We start from the raw sequence: 20,746 nt of genomic DNA, 5'->3' as shown, positions 1-20,746 counted from the left end.
AGGACCGCAGCGTTTATCACGTTGTGCTGACCAGGCAACGCTTGCACGAAAAGGCAAGTGTTTCCAACGCTTTCCCAAGACGACATGGTGGTGGCGCCTACCCGTCGCCTTGCTTTACACCTTATCACGTGTGACGTGACTGGATGCGCTCGTTCGCCTCCGCTGCACGCTCGAGGCACTCTTACGCAGCGCCTCCAGAATACCATTCACCGATTTTCTCGCGCAGAACATCAAATAAACGTTTTTTTTCACTCTCTCCAGACGCAATTGAGACTATCGTCTTTCGACGACATTTGCGGTGTAACATGCAGATACGGGGCCATTTTTTTTTATTTGCGTACCTCGATCCTTGCCCAAAATTTCCACATTGATCCCGATTTAGAAGGTTGACGTCAAATACTTGACTTTTTGTGGTTTTCGTTTGCATCATGACGCGCTCACGCTGCGAGGAGGTGGTGACATGCTGCCCGCCTTTCACCCGTACGTGTCGGCGGCGAAACTGGACCCTGGTATTGCGCTATAACATTGCCCGTGGAGCTGCAAACTAGCCGGCACAGCAAACGACCACCTTTGTTACTTTCAATTCAAAATTCCTTCCATCGCTCTTTTTCTGTTTCGTTAATTCGAAAATCCGCCTGATTCGAAGATTCTTCACAGTCCCAGTGACTTTGAATTAACTTGTCATGAGTGCATTATCAAAAAGGTCTTCACTGTGCTGCAGCCTTATGACATTCAGTTTTAAATGACGAATCAAAGCTAACGGTTGGTGCGTTTTGTTGTACATTTGTAGGCGGGAAGGGTTCTTTTACAGATATTCTGTTTGTGTTTATTATGTTCCCCATTAAGCAACCCACATTATCAAAAGGCTGTAGCCTAATCACATGCAGTTTTTAAAGAGCAATGAAAGGTTATTGTTACTTCTCCTTTTACGACACCTCAACAATATGGCTGAGGATGAGAAGGGGTCTGGTGGAACAATACGGATTGCAGCACATTTGGGAATAGTAGCATAAACATTATAGTAATAACCAAGTGTTTATAGTTTAGTTTTTATATTTTGGACAGCTTCCACAGTGTTCTAAAAATAGTGGAATAGCACCTTGTGAAACTTCAGCCACGTAACTTCCAGTGAAAAGTATGATTTCTAAGAATATCAGCATCAATAGCTAGGGGCATGTTATAAGGCCAGAACAGACCTGAAGCTTCAAAGCCAAGATAGTATGCTTTGTCATTGCTAGGCTGATTTAGGTTATCTTCATATTCCCAGTGCACACAGAATTGCTGATATTTCTTGTTTTTTTTTTTTTTCAATATCTGCATGTTGCAGCTTATTCACTGCTGCGATTTGAATTGCTTATGCAACTGTTCAGGTCAACACAGCCGTTATCTTGCCCATGCTGTGTAACAGATAACAATTATTATTGCAGTACATCATTTATAGAGCACTGCTTGTATATAATGAAGAAACACACTGCTTGCCATGTACTGACAAAAACATTTATTTTTCCTGAGCTTTTTAAGTTGCTTCATTTTGCTTTACATTTATACTATATATAAAACGATAATATTGGTTAAGAAACAGCTGTATTACTTTCTAGCAGCGATGCAACTGACGTTGCATCATTCACGTGCAATTTGTCAGCTGCAAAAACCAATCAAATTTAATGTTGCTCCACGAATGCTAAGTAACACAGCAGTAGAACCTAACATAACATAAGAAGACCTTCCGGCCACAAGGCACTGGTGAAGTCGCTAGACCCTTTCATAATGCATTAAAGCTCACATCCACATTTCAAACATGTGCTTAAAGCATAAAACACGATGCATTGCACAATTTCTCCTTTTGATGTATGCACACTTCGTCAACAGGTTTTCACGTTGATGTAGTTCGAGTAAACTACATTATCCTTCACAGCACTGGGTTCTTCCCTGGAGTTAGCGCACAACTATTCAGGCGTGATCCATATCGCATGCTGTTGTCACATTTGTGGAGCCATGTCGATGTATCCCTTTAATAAAATCGCGCACTGGAATTTGACAAAGTGCCAGCAGTTTTTTGAGTAGCCTTGTTGATGGGTGAATGGGAGATAGTGAGGGGGGCCTCACATGGTCACTGCTCTAAAATGCAGGTCAAAAGAGCCACAGTGACCACCACTGCCTGTCGAGGTAAAGCGCAGCAATCACATGGCGAGGGTCTCTATGTGTCTTTTGTTCACGGTATTGTGAGCTTGCAAAATGGCCTTGGGCCAGCTCGGTCATTGGCTGCATCTACAGGTATGGCTGTAGCATCGCAACGTGTGAAAAACGCCAGCATATTTCAAGTCACACGGAAGTGCTGTTACACATCAATCACCCGTTTCTGCCACCGGGCCACAGAAACATCATTGAATTAAAGGATATTACATTTCTTATTTGCGCATAGATGCTTTCTCCATTTCGTCGTATTCTCTTCGTCTGTTGAGTTCTGGGAGTCCGAGTGTGGCAATGCAGGCCTGTTTTGGCCCGAGTGCCCTTGCTGGGGCTCCTTCATGGCGCTCATATCGTTAGTTGGAGGTGTGGGTCCAGGGTCATGTTTGTTCTTTTCTGAGCTGCCCCGTTTGTGATCAGCAGCTGCCCCAGAAGTGCGTTTTGTTTCGATGATATTGTGACGTTCCCCGTGAGGTATTGGAATGGCGTCGGGCTTCACGTCATGGTGGCTTCTGTTGGCATCCCACGGCATCTCTGTTGAGACAGTAGCAGGCCAGCAGTGGCTGCAGTGTGGCACTAAGCAAATCTGCACAACATTTACGCACATGTTAGTTTCATTCAAGCAGTGAAGCTGCAATGAAAAAATGAAGCAAGTGGCTGAATAGATGCTTATTGTCAGAACCACAAGTACTGCTGTTGCAGTATCAAAAGTCTTTGTGAAAGCTTTCACACTTTATAATGTGCAAGTACACACTACTATGCCCAGGTATTTTTAGGGAAGACTCATTAGAAACATGTCTCTCTGCGATAAAAAAATTGTCACCGAAGTTTGAAAAAAAAATTACAGTTGTTTCTTCCATATAGTATTTTAATTGTCTACAACACGAAAGTAAAACACATCTGCATACATATACTTGCAGCCATTTTGCATGTTAACGAATACGATTTGCACAGCGTATATTACAGAGCATCAGAGCTGGTGTGACAACCATCAATTTGAATGCACTCGTGTTACACATGCCACTACATCTCAGTCATGCATGTTGCATTTTTGGCAGGCAATCCAGTATGTTGTGATAAGCCTGGATTCGTTAACACAAGGGACACAGTTTGTAGCACACGAAAGTGCTGGCACTTTTGCTTGCATGCTTGTTTCCAGTTTAACCTGGTCATGGTTGGACTGATCCGTGCCAAGATGCTTCTGCGGCACATCAGATTAGTATAGCTGCACCTCTCAATAACACCATCACCGGGGAAGCACATTTTGTTCATTATCATAAATTTGTTGTCGTGAAAATAGAGAAATTCAGACCAATTGCTTTGCAAAATCAAAGTTCAATTTAAGAAGTCGCTTGTCTTGTTCTATTTCTTTTTTTTGTAAGAGCATGATACGACTAGAGCCTTGCAGCTAAATAAGCTTTGAATAGCTTTGTCATTGTTGTGGGCCCTAATTAAAGTGTAAATGATGTCAAAATCGTCACGAACATAGCACAAAGTCATTTGCCTTTCTTGAGTATTTATTGCCTCCTCAATCTGGTAGTGTCTCATATTGTTTGTGCACACTTTCAGTAATAGTGTCGTCGCTGAACTCTTCGTGCACGATTACAACTTGAAGGTCATGTGCCAACATAGTTTTCAACCGAAGCGGTAACAAAAAGTGTCCAAGCGAAAAAAAGGAAGTTTTGCTATCGTTGCCATCTTTCAGTTAAATGTAAATGGCAATAGTTCCAACAATGCTTATTGGCAGAAGCGTATATGAAAAGTTTGTCGAATGACCGGTGCCACAGTTTTCTAACTTCTGGTTCGCACCTAGCTAAATTAGCACAGAACAGTACCTAAAACTTTCATTATTGCAGGAGTGCTTACATCTCAGTGAAACAATGGTTATAGCGCTCGACTGCTGACCTGAAGGTCGCGAGTACAATCCCGGCCGTGATGGTCGTATTTCGATGGAGGCGAACTGGTAGAGGCCCGTGTACTGTGCGGTATCAGCGCATGATTAGGAACACCAGATGGTCAAAGTTTCTGGAGCCCTGCAATATGGCATCTCTCATAACCATCTTGTAATTCCGAGATGTAACACCACAGATACCATCATTAAAATTCCTTTGCTGTTGAGAGGTGGCAAATGCATTGAACTCTATGAACGTTTGCAGTGGACTCCAGATTTTTTTCATTTCCGCAACAATTTCCTTCTTGCCTAGATTGTTGCACAATTCTTAGCAAACGGGGATGCTTACATAACACATTCGCACCAGGGAATACATTTGTTCTAATGATGGAGTAGTCAGCATGTCCGGCTTTTGTGTAAAACCTTGTGGTATCGGAAGATTAGTGCTTCAGTTGGGTTACTCTATGGAAGTGTTTTTCTAAATCTTTTTCTGAGGAACATAAGTGTCTTTCATAACATCACTTCCATGATGAAAATTATGTGTGCTAATTCTTGGTGGTCCCCAGCATGAAACACTTTCCTGATTGGAAAAAAAAAAGGATTGACACGCCATTGCGGAACGTGCAGCACAGTCGCAGCATAAGCTAGATGGCCTTCACAAAGCCCATTGTTAATTCTTGTGGGGCGCCTATAGAAAGTACAGTTTCAATGTACCCACCTTGTGGTCAATTATTTTATGAAGTAGCGAAGCACCCACTACGCATCTCTAGGGCAATATGCACCCCTGCATAGCTGCACACTTTGCTGTCGCTGGGGTGGATAAAAATGGTGATAATAGTGACCAAGCCTTTTGTAATGAGTTGCTTGTTATCTACTTCAGATAATGTGACACCCCATCATCACACTAAGACTGCATCTCGTCACTAGCGCCGCCTTGTTAGTGTTGGCAGTGGCAGTTGCTGTGTTGCCAGTGCGCGTCAGAGACGCTTAATCACGTCCCTGCCATAAGCGGTCCACGTCCCACAAAAACACTTTCTGCTAAGCGTGTGTGCGGGTGTGCTCTGGGCTTTCTCTGACCTTTGTTGTACCCTGTTTTTGTGTGTGCGTTTGTTCGCTCTTCTGATGTGAAAGTGCGTCTCTGCGCTCTTTTCCGAATACTAGTGTAAATGTGTCTCTCTGCTGATCTATCACAGCATCACGATGAAACGCGGCACGCCGTCACTGACACAGCCATGAAAAAGCATGGCAAAAATAAGGACAGGAAAACACCGATCGTTGATACTTCCCATACGAATTAAAGTTGCTGCTAAAAATGCAAAAAGAGAAAGAAAATCACGAGTATATGTGAATTATAAGCCATGAGGCAATTAAAAGAATGCTTATATACTCCGTTATCTCCGAATGTGATGTACACATGCTCAATTTTTCGTTTTTCATATTTCCAACTGAGATTCCACAAACAGTGCCATTTTTTCTGCAGCGTTCTTTTGGGGAACCACATAAAGCAGTAGTCCGCACCGTGTGTCATTGGCGAAACTCCTTTCTGCAAATGGTCCCTTTAGGTGACAAAAGGAGTTTACTTCAAAGTACTTTACCTTTGACTGTGTGTCAGGGTCAAAGGTAAAAGTAGCAGCTATCTGCAACAATTCGTAGCTCTAAAGCGTTGTAATAGATTACAAAGATTACGCAGAGGGCTCAGATCGGTCTGAAAATGACCCGTGGGACTTCGTCTACCTGCCCAACGTGTTTGTAGAAAATCGTCATAACTCTTTCAGGGATTCAGACTCGGTCACCGTGAGGAAGTTTTAAAACTGGGCCATTTCCGATTCCCGTGGCTGTGCACCCGGCATTCTTATTGTATGATGCAATGACACATAACCGAAGTTTCTCGACCCCGCATGCCTTAAGGAAACGAGGATTCGGTTCACATTATGAAGGGAAAAAAACACTTTCCCTGCATTGCACGGTACTGCTGACCGGTTGATCACATAGCAAGCAGCGCGTCAGCCTTGCCGAACGCACTCCTTTGTGTGCACCGTTAGCGTGATTCTTACGATTATGAGCTGATTGAACAAGAGCTACCGTTGTTATCGGTTATTTCGAGGATAACCATCGCCCCGTGTTATCGCAAACAGTGGAAAGTTCAGTATCGGTACCCGCGGCGTGCTATCGAGCGGATTTGCTCGGCCTAATCACGCGCCCTGCGATGTGCGCGCGATGTGTGGCTTTCAATCCCACTTTATCAAATACGTTGCGCCATTGAGTTTAGTTCGAACGTTTGTCGTTCCACAAGGCAAATCTTGCTAAGTGCTTTCGCTTCGCTTCCGGCATGACAGCTTCTGTCGGTGTCGATCGAAGCACTGAACTGGCAAACACGCTGTTAATCTGAGGAACTTACCAGAAACTGAGAGCGCACCAGAGAGCGGACTCGGGGCACACCTGTACCACTTTACACACCCACAGAACACCTATATACTACCATTTACAGAACCAACGCCTCCTCTGACAGAAGCGGACTGCGATCGCCGAGTTCGCCTTGCCACAGAACACCTACCAGAGGCTTTGGATTGGACAACTTTAGCTGGCGAACTGTTTACGGATTTTTTTTTACAATTTATTTTTTTTGTAGCGTTGTGTGGTGCCAACGCCTCCTAGATTTCCCGTGCCTGCCGAATGAGCGCGAAACGCCGGTCATCTATGACGACGCTGCCTACATAGGGATAAATGTCTTTGTACTCGGCCTTTGAGATTGGCAGTTTTGGCGTTTGCTACTAATTTCAGAGGATGCCTTGTATTTAAAAAGTTGCTTGATGAAGGACGGCGTCACTTACGTAGGGTTTATTATAAATACGTGTACGTCTTTCTAAAGCTTTGTTTACGTTATTTTTGTCGCATATAAGCTCCAAAAACGCAAAAGCCTATTTGAAGACATTCCTACTTGAGTGGCGCCACCACCGTAGTTCGAACGACCGCCGCTTTTCAAGTGACCGCTGGTAATCCGGCAGGCACGGGAAATCTAGGAGGCGTTGGTGGTGCACATCACTCAAGCCGCAGAGTTTCCGAAACTACATGTTCATAAAGCTATTTTACTGCATCTTCTTTGCTTAATTAGCTGAAGTTCATGACTTGTCGTCTTCGCAGCGAATTGCTAGGTGGAGAGGGCAAGATTTTGCCACTATTTAGATAACTCGGAAATAATTAACAAAAGTAATTGAATTCAGTTTATTATCAATTTTAGGGTGATTGTTTATATGGCAAACTTGCTCTACATCACAAATTATGGTGAGTCCAGTTTTTTTTTTAAATTGAAAGTATCACGCGTGGTTTCGGAGATCAGAAACTAACACACTGAGTGCGCTGCCTTCCATGGCGGTTCCTGTTATAGTATAGTGTACTAGAATATGTGTACTAGAATACTAGAGTATAGTGTAATAAAATAGTGTACTAGAATACATATTCTAGTACACTATAGTTAGAGTGACTGCGTTACAGTGTACTAGAAGGGGACAGTGAGGTGAACGAGGCGGCCGCGCCGTGTCTCGGCTGATTCTCCGGCGGGTGACAGTAGCGGCGGCGCTGGAGTTGCATGGTACTGAAGATCTCAGAAGCGTCTGCATTGGGAGCCCGCGCGAGTGGCCCGCGAAAGCGTGTATTTGCTTGATTTTAGCGCGTTTAATGCGTTTCAGAGTCTTTATCAGTGTATGCACACCTGCTAAGCGCAATAGTGCACGAGTAGATATGCAGACACGCATAAATTTCGTCGGGACGTTCACTGTTTTAAGAGCCTGACGACAAAAAAAAAAAAAGGGAAACATGTAGTACAATCAGAATTTGCACGGATCCGCCTAGCTTTTCACTCAAGCAGCGCTACATCATAAGTGGTCACTGGCGATCTACCAAGAGGGAAGTATCAAAACCGCGAATAAATCATACGTTCGTTTTGTTGGCAGTTTCTATATCGAGAACACTCTTCCTCACATAAGTCCACACGACCTCGATTGTTTCATGAGAAACCCGATTATAAGTAATGTTGTCACCACGTTTATATCGGTGACGACTTAGTTTTATCATCCCAGTTTGGCGGAAGATAATAATTATTGCTTTCTGAAAGGCTTTCTTGTTTTAACCGCGTGCTTTCGCGCTCACTTTGCTTCTTTTATGCAAGCTCAAGGAGGCCGAGCTGAAAGAACGCCTGTACCTCCTAGTCGAGAACTCTGTGCGAAAGGGGTTATCGTAAACATATTAAAGAGTGCCAGTTGTATAATATACATAGCCCGTCTGTTACTATGCTTAAATTCACTGTAATCAGTTCTCATTTTGTGTCGACAGCTTAAATTGTACGGCTTTCATAATATTATATTGGCGTTTATTAAGTGTCAAAAGTGTAGGCAGGCGTTGGCGCATTTTGTTTTAAGAAATATAACTTGTATATGTACACAGTAAACACACACACACACACACACACACACACACACACACACACACACACACATATATATATATATATATATATATATATAAGGGAAAGAAGTGTATACCTAAGGGCTCGTCTTTCCGTGTTTTGACACAATATTAATCAGATCTAACAGACAGTAATGCCAAGGAATGTACAGGGGAAGTTATTAGAACCAATGGAATGTAAATAAGAAGAAAGAAAAGTGGATGAAAAAATAACCAGCCGTGAGCAGGAAACGAACCTACGACCTTCGAATAACGCGTTCGATGCTCTAACCACTGAGCTACCACAGCGGCCTTCCCTCCATCCACTTTTTTGGGTTTATATGTGAATTTAGAAGTAGGAGTGACAGTCAGCGCCATCTATAACGATAGTTATAGCGCGAGAACAAAACGACGACACAGAGACAAGAAGGACACGAAAGACACGAGCGTGTGTACATAGCGCTCGTGTCTTTCGTGTCCTTCTTGTCTCTGTGTCGTCATTTTGTTCTCGCGCTATAACTATCGTCATGCCATACCAACTAGCCCAAGCTGCCACACGCCATCTATAAGCAGAGCGACGAGTGTGAACCACTCTTTTATGCGCATGTTTGGCGTCACGTAGCACGTGAACTTATTACGAGCGGGCAGCTGATTAATAGTCCCTCGTATACAACCTAATGACACCAAGTCTGCCAGTACGAGACCCTCGTTAAACGAAATAAGGGAAAGAAGTGTATACCTAAGGGCTCGTTTTTCCGTGTTTTAACACAATATTAATGAGATCTAACAGACAGTAATGCCAAGGAATGTACAGGGGAAGTTATTAGAACCAATGGAATGTAAATAAGAAGAAAGAAAAGTGGATGAAAAAATAACCAGCCGACTGGTTATTTTTCCATCCACTTTTCTTTCTTCTTATTTACATTCCATTGGTTCTAATAACTTCCCCTGTACATTCCTTGGCATTACTGTCTGTTAGATCACACACACACACACACACACACACACACATATATATATATATATATATATATATATATATATATATATATATATATATATTGTAACGGGGTTTATTTGCAGCGCAGAACGCAGAAAGCAAAGCAGTCAGCAGCGTCCGGCCAAGTGCAGCAAGCACGAGCTTATGCTGATGGCGATGCCCCTGATGCGCCGAGAAATGCCGCTGAAGCTCCTCTTCTTCACTACAATCGCCCTCCGCACAAAAAGACGCCATCCTGGCGGATTAGGGAGAAGAAACGACTAATGGGTCGTAATATGGCTTGAGACGAGAGACGTGGACAGTGTCGCGGCCGCGGTAGCGTAGGTCTGTGGATGGGATGATGGGCTCCACGATATAGTTGACGAGTGACGTTTGCTCTACAACGCGGTATGGCCCGATGTATTTGGGAAGAAGTTTTGCGGAGCGGCCAGGCGCGGTAGCAGGTGCCCGAAGCCATACTAATGAACCAGGTGGAAAGTTTGGAGCCGAACGGTCCCCAGTCTGGCGGGATTGCTGCTGCCACTGGTCCTCGGTAGAAAAAGAGCGGGCAAGCTGGCGGCATTCTTCAGCATGTCGGGCAGCTTCGGACAGAGTTGTACTTTCGGACTCATAAGGTTTATATGGAAGAATAGTGTCTACTGTATTTGAAGGTTCTCGTCCGTACAAAAGAAAGTATGGCGAAAACCCAGTAGTAGCTTGTACGGCAGTATTATACGCGTAGGTGACGAACGGGAGAACTTGGTCCCAATTCGAATGATCAGAGGCGACGTACATCGACAGCATACTGCCAAGAGACGGTTGAAGCGCTCCGTCATGCCATTTGTTTGAGGGTGGTACGCTGTACTTGTGCGGTGCACGATTCGGCATTCGTTGAGTAATGCCTTCAAGACGTCAGAAAGGAAGGCACGGCCTCTGTCACTTAAGAGCTCGCGAGGGGCACCATGACGCAGAATGAAACGTTGCAACAGAAACGTTCCAACGTCACGGGCTGTGGCAGTCGGCAGCGCCGCTGTTTCGGCATAGCGTGTCAGATGGTCTATCGCAACAATAATCCAGCGATTACCAGCTAGAGTTGATGGTAGTGGTCCGTAAATGTCAATGCCGACGCGATCAAAAGGTCGACTAGGACAAGGAAGAGGTTGTGACGGGTAGACTTGCCCGGGAGGTAACTTTTGTCGTTGGCACTGAGCACACGAGCGAATGAACTTTCGCACGTAGTTATACATGCCACGCCAATAATATCTGAGTCGAAGCCTAGCGTATGTCTTGAAGAGGCCTGCGTGGGCGCACTGTGGGTCCGCGTGAAAAGCTTCGCAGATGGCAGCTCGAAGATGGCGGGGTATCACAAGGAGACACTTGCGACCGTCAGAAAGGTAGTTGCGTCGATAAAGAAGATCATCCCTTAGGCAAAAGTTGCTAGCCTGGCGGCGGAGAGCGCGAGACGGCGAAGGAGTGAGAGGATCAGAAAGAATGCTTATGAGGCCACTGATCCAGGGATCCTTTCGTTGTTCCACCGTCATGTTGCGCAAGGCGGATGACGCAAGTGCAGGCTCGAGGGAAGAGAGGCAAACACCTTCATCCGATATGGGTGAGCGAGAAAGGGCGTCGGCGTCCGTGTGCTTACGACCAGATCTGTAAATAACGCGGATGTCGTATTCCTGAAGTTTGAGCGCCCAGCGAGCAAGTCGTCCGGAAGGGTCTTTAAGTGTGGATAGCCAACAAAGGGCGTGGTGGTCAGTGACGACGTCGAATGCGTGACCATACAGGTAGGGGCGAAATTTTCCAAGGGCCCAAATAATAGCTAAACACTCTTTCTCGGTCACGGAGTAGTTAGCCTCGGCTTTCGTCAAAGTACGGCTTGCGTAGGCGACGACATATTCATCAAACCCTGCTTTTCGTTGCGCGAGCACAGCGCCAAGTCCAACACCGCTGGCATCAGTATGAACCTCCATGGGAGCGGCAGGATCGTAGTGGCGGAGGATGGGTGGTGAAGTCAGCAGGTGGCGTAATTTGGTGAATGCATCGTCGCATGCTGGTGACCAGGTGGAAAGGTCCTTGTCGCCGCTAAGAAGGTCCGTAAGGGGCGCACATATGGAAGCAAAATTTCTAATAAAACGTCGGAAGTATGACGACAAGCCGACAAAACTTCTAAGTTCCTTCAAGTTCTTTGGCTTCGGAAAATCGGCGACTGCTCGAAGCTTGGCGGGGTCGGGAAGTATGCCGTCCCGCGATACGACGTGGCCAAGAATGGTGAGCTGCCGAGCACCAAAACGACACTTCTTGAGGTTGAGTTGAAGGCCGGCGTCGGTGAGACGTGTGAGGACGTGCTCGAGACGATTTAAATGGGTGTCGAAATCGGTGGAAAAGACAACTACGTCATCGAGGTAGCATAAACATGTGTTCCACTTGAGGCCTCGTAAAATAGCGTCCATCATTCTTTCAAAAGTGGCTGGAGCGTTACAAAGGCCGAAAGGCATAACGGTAAACTCGTATAACCCATCAGGTGTGACAAATGCTGTTTTCGGTCGGTCAGATGCTTCCATAGGAACTTGCCAGTATCCAGACCGTAAATCCAGCGAAGAGAAGTATTCTGCTCCCTGCAAACAGTCAAGGGCGTCGTCTATTCGAGGTAACGGGTAAACGTCCTTGCGGGTGATCTTATTTAAACGTCGATAGTCCACACAGAACCGAATGGAGCCGTCCTTTTTCTTAACAAGAACGACCGGTGACGCCCAGGGACTGTTAGAAGGCTGTACAATACCCCGCTGGAGCATGTCAGCAACCTGGTCGTCAATAACACGGCGCTCCGACGCTGAGACTCGGTAGGGGCGCTGCCGTAGAGGCGTATGGCTTCCTGTGTCAATCTTGTGAGATATGTTCGATGTGCGACTGAGGCCAGAAGCGTGGCTGTCAAAAGAAGTACGAAACTTTTGCAGCAGGTTCACTAACTGGCTTCGTTCTGACGAAGACGTTGCGACATCGATGGAGCGGTGGAAAGCGTCAAGGATATTGACATCTGTCACCGCGTCTTCACGACTAAGCACAGCGAACCAAACATAATTGTGCGCTTTGTCCGTCGTGAGAAGCGAAATTCTTTTCTGGCGAAGGCCAGGAAGACTCGCCAAACGGGCACATTGCTTGGTTGTAGTTCTACAAAACCTGTGTTTGTTAATGAGCACCTGACACGTCAGAATAAGCAACTTCTCGGTGCTGCTGTAGCTAGGAAGAGGGTGGCAGGCTGGCGATATGTCTGGACAAAGGATGGACGAATTTTTGCTCGTCGAGACGAAAACTCTGCCGTTCTGCGCTTAAATTCCGCAAGCGACTTGGAGAAGATGACGCAGTCAGCCGACGCGTCACAATTATGAGACTGTTGCCTACGTGGCCCTTTTTTTCTTTTTTTCTTGTAGATTACTGCCGTCATGGCTGTAAAACCTTCTTCACTTAAACACCTACCTGGATATGATCACTTGTCTTTTCTGCATGTGAATGCGCGATCGCTGGAATCCAAACATGACGAATTCGAACTATTTCTTGCTAGCACGGGCGTACCGTTTGATATCATCATGGTATCTGAAACGTGGTACACAAAGTATTCCGTGCCGTTCGCCCAACCAGGCTACCAAGGCTTTGCTTTAAACCGCTCTCAACGTAAAGGAGGGGGCGTGCTGTTGTTGGCTAAGGCTGAGCTAAACGTGAGCATCATTGACGAATTCTCCGTTTCAAATGCTAACTTCGAAGTTCTAAGTGTGCGTAGTCGATCCAATATCTTTTGTGTCGTCTACCGCCCACCTGACGCCAATATACACACCTTTTTCTGTTTTCTTGAAGAATATTTTGACTTCATTCGTTCCAACAAATATTCTCTTTTTCTTGCCGGTGATTTCAATATAGACATGCTAAAAACCTCAAGAGATCAGATCGAACTGTCAGCTTTACTGCAGTCAAACGGGTTTGTAAACACTATTGTAAATTCTACCCGCATTACTCATTCGTCAAATACCCTTATCGATCTATTCATCACTAACACCGACAGAAAAAACCTTTGTAGCGGTTCGATTGCAAGCGATATGAGTGACCATCTTCCCATCTTTACTTTCATCGAAAATGAAGTGCCAACTAAGCGGATTATCGATCCGCCTCAGCGTTTCCAAGATATAAACAGTGCATCTCTGGACGCTTTCCGTAACGAGGTTGAAGCCCACGACTGGCGTCAAGTTTTTAGAAAACATGACTCAAATTCCATGTACGAGACCTTTATTGCTGAACTGAGGACACTGTACAATAAGCACTTCCCATACGTTGTCAGGCATAGAAGTAATAAATCGCGAAAACCATGGCTAACCAATTACCTTCGCAGCCAAATCAAGGTAAAAAATAACCTTTATTGGGATTTCATCAGGACCAGAAACCCTGAAACATGGAAAAAATTTAAATCTTTCCGAAATCGTTTGAATGCTACGCTAAAGAAAGCAAAGGAAGAATATTTTTTCAAGCATTTCTCTGTCGCGGCAAACACTGAGCTGTTGTGGAAACGACTAAACGCCATAGTTCATCCTAAGACTGACCGTGCGATTTCGAGCCTGTGTGTAAACGGTCTCATGAAGTGCGGTTCAGATTTGTCAAACGCACTCAATGACCATTTCATTGCGGTAGGCCAGTCAGGCGCTTGCAACGTAAATCCATATCCCATTCAAGGTACCAGTTCGCCCTACTCCAGTATGGTATTTTTCCCAACAACGGAGAGTGAAGTTGTCGGTATATTTAGGAGCTTAAAAACTTCTAGATCACTGGATGCAAACGACATGCAAATCCGCCCTATAAAGCACATCATCGACATTATTGCTCCTATTCTGACAACACTGTACAATTTAGTGCTTGAAAGTAGCTGTTTTCCAGAAAAAATGCAAACAGCAAGGGTAATTGCCATACACAAGGGGGGCGATGAAAATGATGTGGGAAATTTTAGACCAATTTCTATACTCCCAATCTTATCAAAAGGCCTGGAAAAGATTATTCACGCACGACTTGTTCGCTTCCTGAATAAACACTCTTTCATTTCATTGGCCCAGTACGGGTTCTTGAAAGGAAAATCCACAGAACAAGCACTACTTGCTCAAAAAGAATGTATAATAGATGCCTTTGAAGATAAAAATATAGTACTAGGTGTATACATCGACTTCTCAAAAGCTTTTGATTGTGTGCAACATAACCTACTACTGTATAAGCTAGAACACTATGGCGTGCGTGGGAGGTCCAATGACCTTCTGCGTTCATACCTTCGCCATAGAAGTCAATTTGTCACAAATGACACTTTCGATTCAAAGACTAAACGCCTGAAGTCCGGGGTGCCCCAGGGCAGTATACTCGGCCCGCTCCTATTCATCGTCTACATAAACGACATTTTTTCCTCTTTTACTAATTGTAAGTGGGTAGGTTACGCCGATGATACAGCCCTTTTTTTCAGCGGAGTAAAGCCGGATGGGTTGGTATCTTTAGCTAATGATGCGCTTGCAGAAGTATCAGCGTGGTCAAAAAGAAATTCCTTGAAAATTAACACAAAAAAGACTCAAGCCATAATTTTCCGCACTAGAAACAGAGTTATTGAACTGACAAAAAAGTTGTATCTTGATAATGACGAAATTAGTGTTGTTAGAGAGATCAAAGCTTTGGGTGTCACTTTCACAGAAACATTGTCGTGGAATAAGCATGTGCAAAATGTTTGCAACAAGTTAAACTCCGTCACTGCATTAATTAATAAAAACCGTCAAATATTACCAGTAAAAGCTAAACGTCTGATATATAATGGATTATTTTTATCGACATTAAATTATTGTCATCTTGTATGGGGTACTACATCCTCTGACAACTTGAAAAAACTCGGTATATGCCAAAAGCGCGCAATTCGTGCAATAGCCAACGTTCCGTATGCTACTCATACTGCCCCTTATTTTGAAGCATATAATATACTCAAAGTTAAATTCGTCTACGTATTCCGTCTTTCCTGTACATACCGTCTCGCCATGAGGACTAATAACACCGAATTCATCAGTTCGTTTCGCCTAGCAAGACGTCACTATACATACGACACAAGAAGTCAGGATGACTGGATCCAGCCAATATGCCGCACAAACTATGGCAATCAGTCTGTATCGTATCAACTAGCCGTAATCTTAAACAAATATGCAAAACATGGCATAGCCACTGAGTCGGCCTCAGCACGCACCTTTCGCTCATTCTTATCGGGTGAAGTTTAGACTTCGTTTCACGCTAACATCTAGTCGTATTCATCAGTCGCAGAATGATACGCACGGTTCATCTGTTTGTATATGGCGTTTTTTTTCTCTTTTTGTCTGTGTGCGTTTGGCTTGCTCATTCTCTTTCGGAAATTGTTTACTTTTTTTGTTTTTTTTTTTTGCATACGAATTTTTTTGTACTGTGCGTTGAAATTGTAATCTTCTTTTCACCAATAGGACTTATTATCATGGTCCACATAATAAACCGAGGCTATAACATTTCTCATACTAGAGAAATGTGCTCAGTGTTGGTAACTATTACCTGTTTTAGATTTCGTTCAAATGACTGTTACGTTCATGTCGTTTACCAATGACTACGGCATGTTTTTTAACGTTTTTTTATGTTCTCAGTGTAATACTGATTTATTGCCTTTGCAGTTTTTTGTTGGATTATTTATCAACTTCTGTTGTACACGTAATCATTACCTACAACTGTTCGTGTTTTTCTTTTTTGTCCTTTTTTCCATAAGTCTTATGAATGTGTATTACTATGTATAATGATGTATAAAGACCAAGTCCTCCCATGTTTCTCCTAGAAATCGCTACATTTGCCTCTTCCTGTCAATGTGCATTCAAATCAAATGTTTTATTTTCCAGCAAAATCAATTTTTGTGTGGTTGATCATTGTTACTGCTGGACTTTGTAGGGGGCCGGAGCTTTGTCAAGCCGCAGTACTGCGGCTTTTTTTTTCCGTCACCCCCATATTTCTCTATGAGAAATAAAAGTTGATTGATTGATTGATTGATTGAGTGACTGGTCAACAACAGAGTCAGAAATGAGTGCGCTGAGGTCCGTAGAAAGTAAACTAGATGGAGCGTCAAAAATGTGACGGGCGTCGATCGAATGCACGTGACCGAGACATTCACCATAGAATAAAGGTAAAGGCCCTTCTAGCGTATTGTACACGAGCGTCTTCGTGACGCCATGGTGGAGAGTAGGGAGAGCAATGGGCAGTGGAGAACATTTGCGTTGAATGAACAGGGCAGAGGGCGTAAATAAAACATCACCGTCGGAAATAGCGTCACACGACACAGTCACCAGCAGAGAAGAGCGCGGTGGTACGGTGGTGTCGTCGGAAACAAACAGTTTATAACACGGCAGGGAGGCTTCGACAGCGTCAACATCAGGAAGTGCAGATAGCTCAAGTTCAGCGCGACAGCAGTCAATGACGGCATTATTATTCGCAAGGAAGTCCCAGCCGAGTATCATGTCATGGGAGCACGAGGGCAGCACTACGAATTCGACGATATACACAATCCCTTCGATGACGACTCGTGTGGTGCAGGCTGCGAGAGGTGTTACACTTTCTGCGTTAGCCGTTCTAAGAGAGAGGCCGGATAATGGCGTCAGAACTTTGCGGAGTTTGCGGCACAGGTTCATGGACAGGACGGATAGAGCGGCTCCGGTGTCAACAAGCGCCATGACGACGATACCATCGACTGACACTTCAATGACGTTAGCTGGACAGGGGCGAGGACTTGTGCATGGCGACGGGGACGCAGTTCGTGCCTCGGGAACTGCGGCCGTTAGTTTTCCTGGTCGGTGGGTCCGGAACGGCGACGCATAGGGGAAAGCGAACGTCGACGTGGAGATGGGGAGCGGCGGGTCGGGCCGTGTGGACGATCAGAAGAAAAGGAAGAGGAAGGAGGGCTTGAAGGCGTAGACGAAAACTGAGGGTCGAAAGATGGCATTCGTCGAATGTTCTGGGCAGCCTGGCGACGACGACAATAACGTGCCACGTGGCCAACACCACCACAAGCAAAACATATGGGACGGTTGTCGTAGGTCCGCCATTGGTCCGAGTAGACTCCGACTTGCGGCTGGGGGGCAGAAAACTGCGGCCGAGGTGGTATCGGCATAGGCGGCGGTGAATAGGTCGGCGGTAAATAGGTCGGCGGCGAAAAGGGCGGCGGCGAATACATAGGCGCTGGCTGGAACGCAGGCTGTCGAGGTCGAGCAACGGCTTCGGCGTACGTGAGAGGTGCGGCGACTGGGGGAGGTTCACGGGCGGGAGGAAGAACTTGTGCGACCTGGTCTTGAATGAAGTCGCGGAGTGTAGACGGCGATCTGCGTGGTTGATCGGGTGACGTTTGCTCTACAACGCGGTATGGCCCGATGTATTTGGGAAGAAGTTTTGCGGAGCGGCCAAGCGCAGCAAGCACGAGCTTATGCTGATGGCGATGCCCCTGATGCGCCGAGAAATGCCGCTGAAGCTCCTCTTCTTCACTACAATCGCCCTCCGCACAAAAAGACGCACAAAAAGATGATATATATATATATATATATATATATATATATATATATATATATATATATATATATATATATATATATATATATATATATATATATATATATATATATATATATATATATATATATATATATATATATATATATATATATGAGTACACCTCCGTGTGAGTACACGCATTTAAGTCACACGTCACCGCCCCCTTAACAATATCCATGCAATGCCCCTTAAAACAGCCGCTATTTTTACGCCATGCATCTTTTGTCCAACTACGTTAGCCTTGAACTAGTTTTAAGACCTCACACTGTCGAAAAGGTGAAATTTACAGTGCGCATTAGTACAGAGGCACGCTGTATTCAGCTTCGCTATTTGTAAACGTTTGGCGCAGGGCTAGCCAGGATTTTTTTTTTTTTTTTGAGGGTTGGGGTGCAGCAGAACGACTAACTTTGGTAGCTGGTGGTCGCTGTGAATGCGTGAAAATATTTTAGTATGCCCTGAAAAATTACGAAATTTTTGTGGTGTAGGGTGTTCAGATTCCCTTCCTCGCCCCTCTACATTACGTCCTCCTAGTTCTGCGTACGTTTGACATGTTTTTTTTTTTCATCTCTCAGCTTTCTGAGCGCAATTAAGTTCCAATAAATCGACTCAGTTATTCTTAATATTGTAGACCCCTGCTCAACGAAGAAAGAGTTGAGAGAAAAAAAATCAGAATAAGACGCGCCCTTTCTAAATAATTTTTCATCTCTCACAAAGACTTTTATGGAGCTCAAATTCAGTAGATTGGCGTGTCATACTTCGAGCGTTATGACATCATGTGCTAGACATGAATGATAGGTAGATACGAAGATATCTGCATCAAAAAAAAAACGCACAGGAGAAGCTGGAGCGCATAGAAGTTCCTGCGCGTCGCTCTTTCAGTACTATTCGACTGCAGCGCCGCCGCGACGGGCAACGCGGAAGGCATCAGGCGGCGAGGCGTGGTCACGCCACTCAACACTTCTACTACACTCTAACTGCGTCACGCGTGTGCGGAGAGGAGGATTTCCTCCTTTCCGGGCTGTTGCACGAGAGTACGAAAGCAGACGTCACAGCCTCGGCACTGCATTTGGGGGGGTGGGGGGGTGGTGAAGCGCATCGATGCATCCCGTAATTAAGAGTTGAAGACATCATTTGTAACAGTAATCAAGAAAGTTAATTAAATTATTTACCCTCTTAATTGGTGAAGTAAGTTAAGTCAGATGGGAGAATCAAAGTCTTTCATACGAAGAATTAGTGAAGTTAGCTAAGTCAATTGGGAGACTCAAAGTCCCTCATGCAAAGAACCCATTGCCCCTTTGAGTTTTCGGTAAAGTGGCCTCCAGTAATAACTGCAAATTAACGAAAAGTTTCAAAATCCTGCGGCGAAACCAAAACCAAAGGTCCAATGAGCGCAAAAAGCAGACGACTACAATGACACCAGTGTTCAAAACAGTGGTGGCAAGCACAGCCCACACAATGAAGTCGGTTCACGGTTGATATAACGAAGCTCCATTTCAGACGTCTCAAATGCATAAGGCAGTTGCGCACTTTTGCGTTCTGGTTTCGCCGCAGAATTTAAGAGATTATTAATTCTTTGTTATTACTACATGCCACTTTTTCGGAATCTAGAAGCGGCAATGGGTTTTTCGGATGAAGGACTTCAGTTCTTCCATTTGTCCTGACTGCCTAACTTTACTAATTAAAAAGTTAATTAATTTAAGTTTCTAGCGTTACTTTTCCAAATGATGTCTTCAACCTTCTTAAGATGTCTTCCGCTACAGAAAAAGCAACTGTGAAGACAGCTAGCAAATATCGCCTTTTCCTGATCTTTTAAAGAATATGGGAGGCATTTTTTGAAACACCCTGTATATATATATATATATATATATATATATATATATATATATATATATATATATATATATATATATATATATATATATATATATATATATATATATATGGGCATGTGATATGTGTCGTGCGCGAAGCTTCAAAGTGCGCGCCATTCAAAGTGCGCGCCATACAAAGTGCGCGCTTGAAGCAGACAACGACGAAGGTAGCACGAGCGCTGAGTAGCGTGGCGGCGAAGGTACGAGAAGGAACGAGGAAGACGGGGCTCTCGACTCGGCCGTTGGGTTCCGGACCCGAGCCTAGTAACAGTCGAGCCCGGCCTACCTGCCACGTTCTACCTGCCACGGCCGTGCGTCGCTGACGTGCTGCGGCTTCAAGGCATCCTGTGCTTGAGGACACGCGGAGCTGTCGGGCTACGGGCACGAGTTCCAGCAGAGGTGTCCGGCCGGGACGCGGCCGGTGGTAGTGCCTGGTCTACCGCGCCAACTGGTCCACCTGGTCTACCGTGCGAGCAACGCGGAGCTGTCGGGCTACGGGCACGAGTTCCAGCGGAGGTGTCCGGCCTGTACGTGGTCGGTGGTGGTGCGTATACCCTTTAAGTTGCCGCCTCGTCTACCGTGCGAGCAACGCGGAGCTGTCGGGCTACGGGCACGAGCTCCAGCAGATGTGTCCAGCCGCGACGTGGCTGCGGGGGCGGAGCCTACCCATCAACTAGTCGCCTGGTTGACCGTGCGGACAACGCGAGCCAGCTCAAGACGTAGCAACGAACCTCGGTGAGACCGACCTCATGTCTTGTGTCCATGTTA

The 20,746-nt window shown here is 45.1% G+C and overlaps 1 long non-coding RNA gene across 1 annotated transcript; it reads right to left on the bottom strand.

Annotated features, from left to right (window-relative positions):
- Positions 1 to 1,483: 1,483 nt before the first annotated feature.
- On the bottom strand, positions 1,484 to 6,695 carry LOC119174782 (uncharacterized). The gene is made up of 3 exons (XR_005110225.2): positions 6,477 to 6,695; positions 4,093 to 4,220; positions 1,484 to 2,773 (listed from the first exon to the last, which is right to left on the bottom strand). It is a non-coding gene; the product is annotated as an uncharacterized LOC119174782 (long non-coding RNA).
- Between the last annotated feature and the right edge of the window lie 14,051 nt (positions 6,696 to 20,746).

This window comes from Rhipicephalus microplus, chromosome 5 (genome assembly GCF_043290135.1).
Source record: "Rhipicephalus microplus isolate Deutch F79 chromosome 5, USDA_Rmic, whole genome shotgun sequence".
NCBI classification, from domain to species: Eukaryota; Metazoa; Arthropoda; class Arachnida; order Ixodida; family Ixodidae; genus Rhipicephalus; species Rhipicephalus microplus.
Note: the sequence above shows the minus strand (reverse complement) of the source record. Positions and strands in the feature narration are given on the sequence as shown.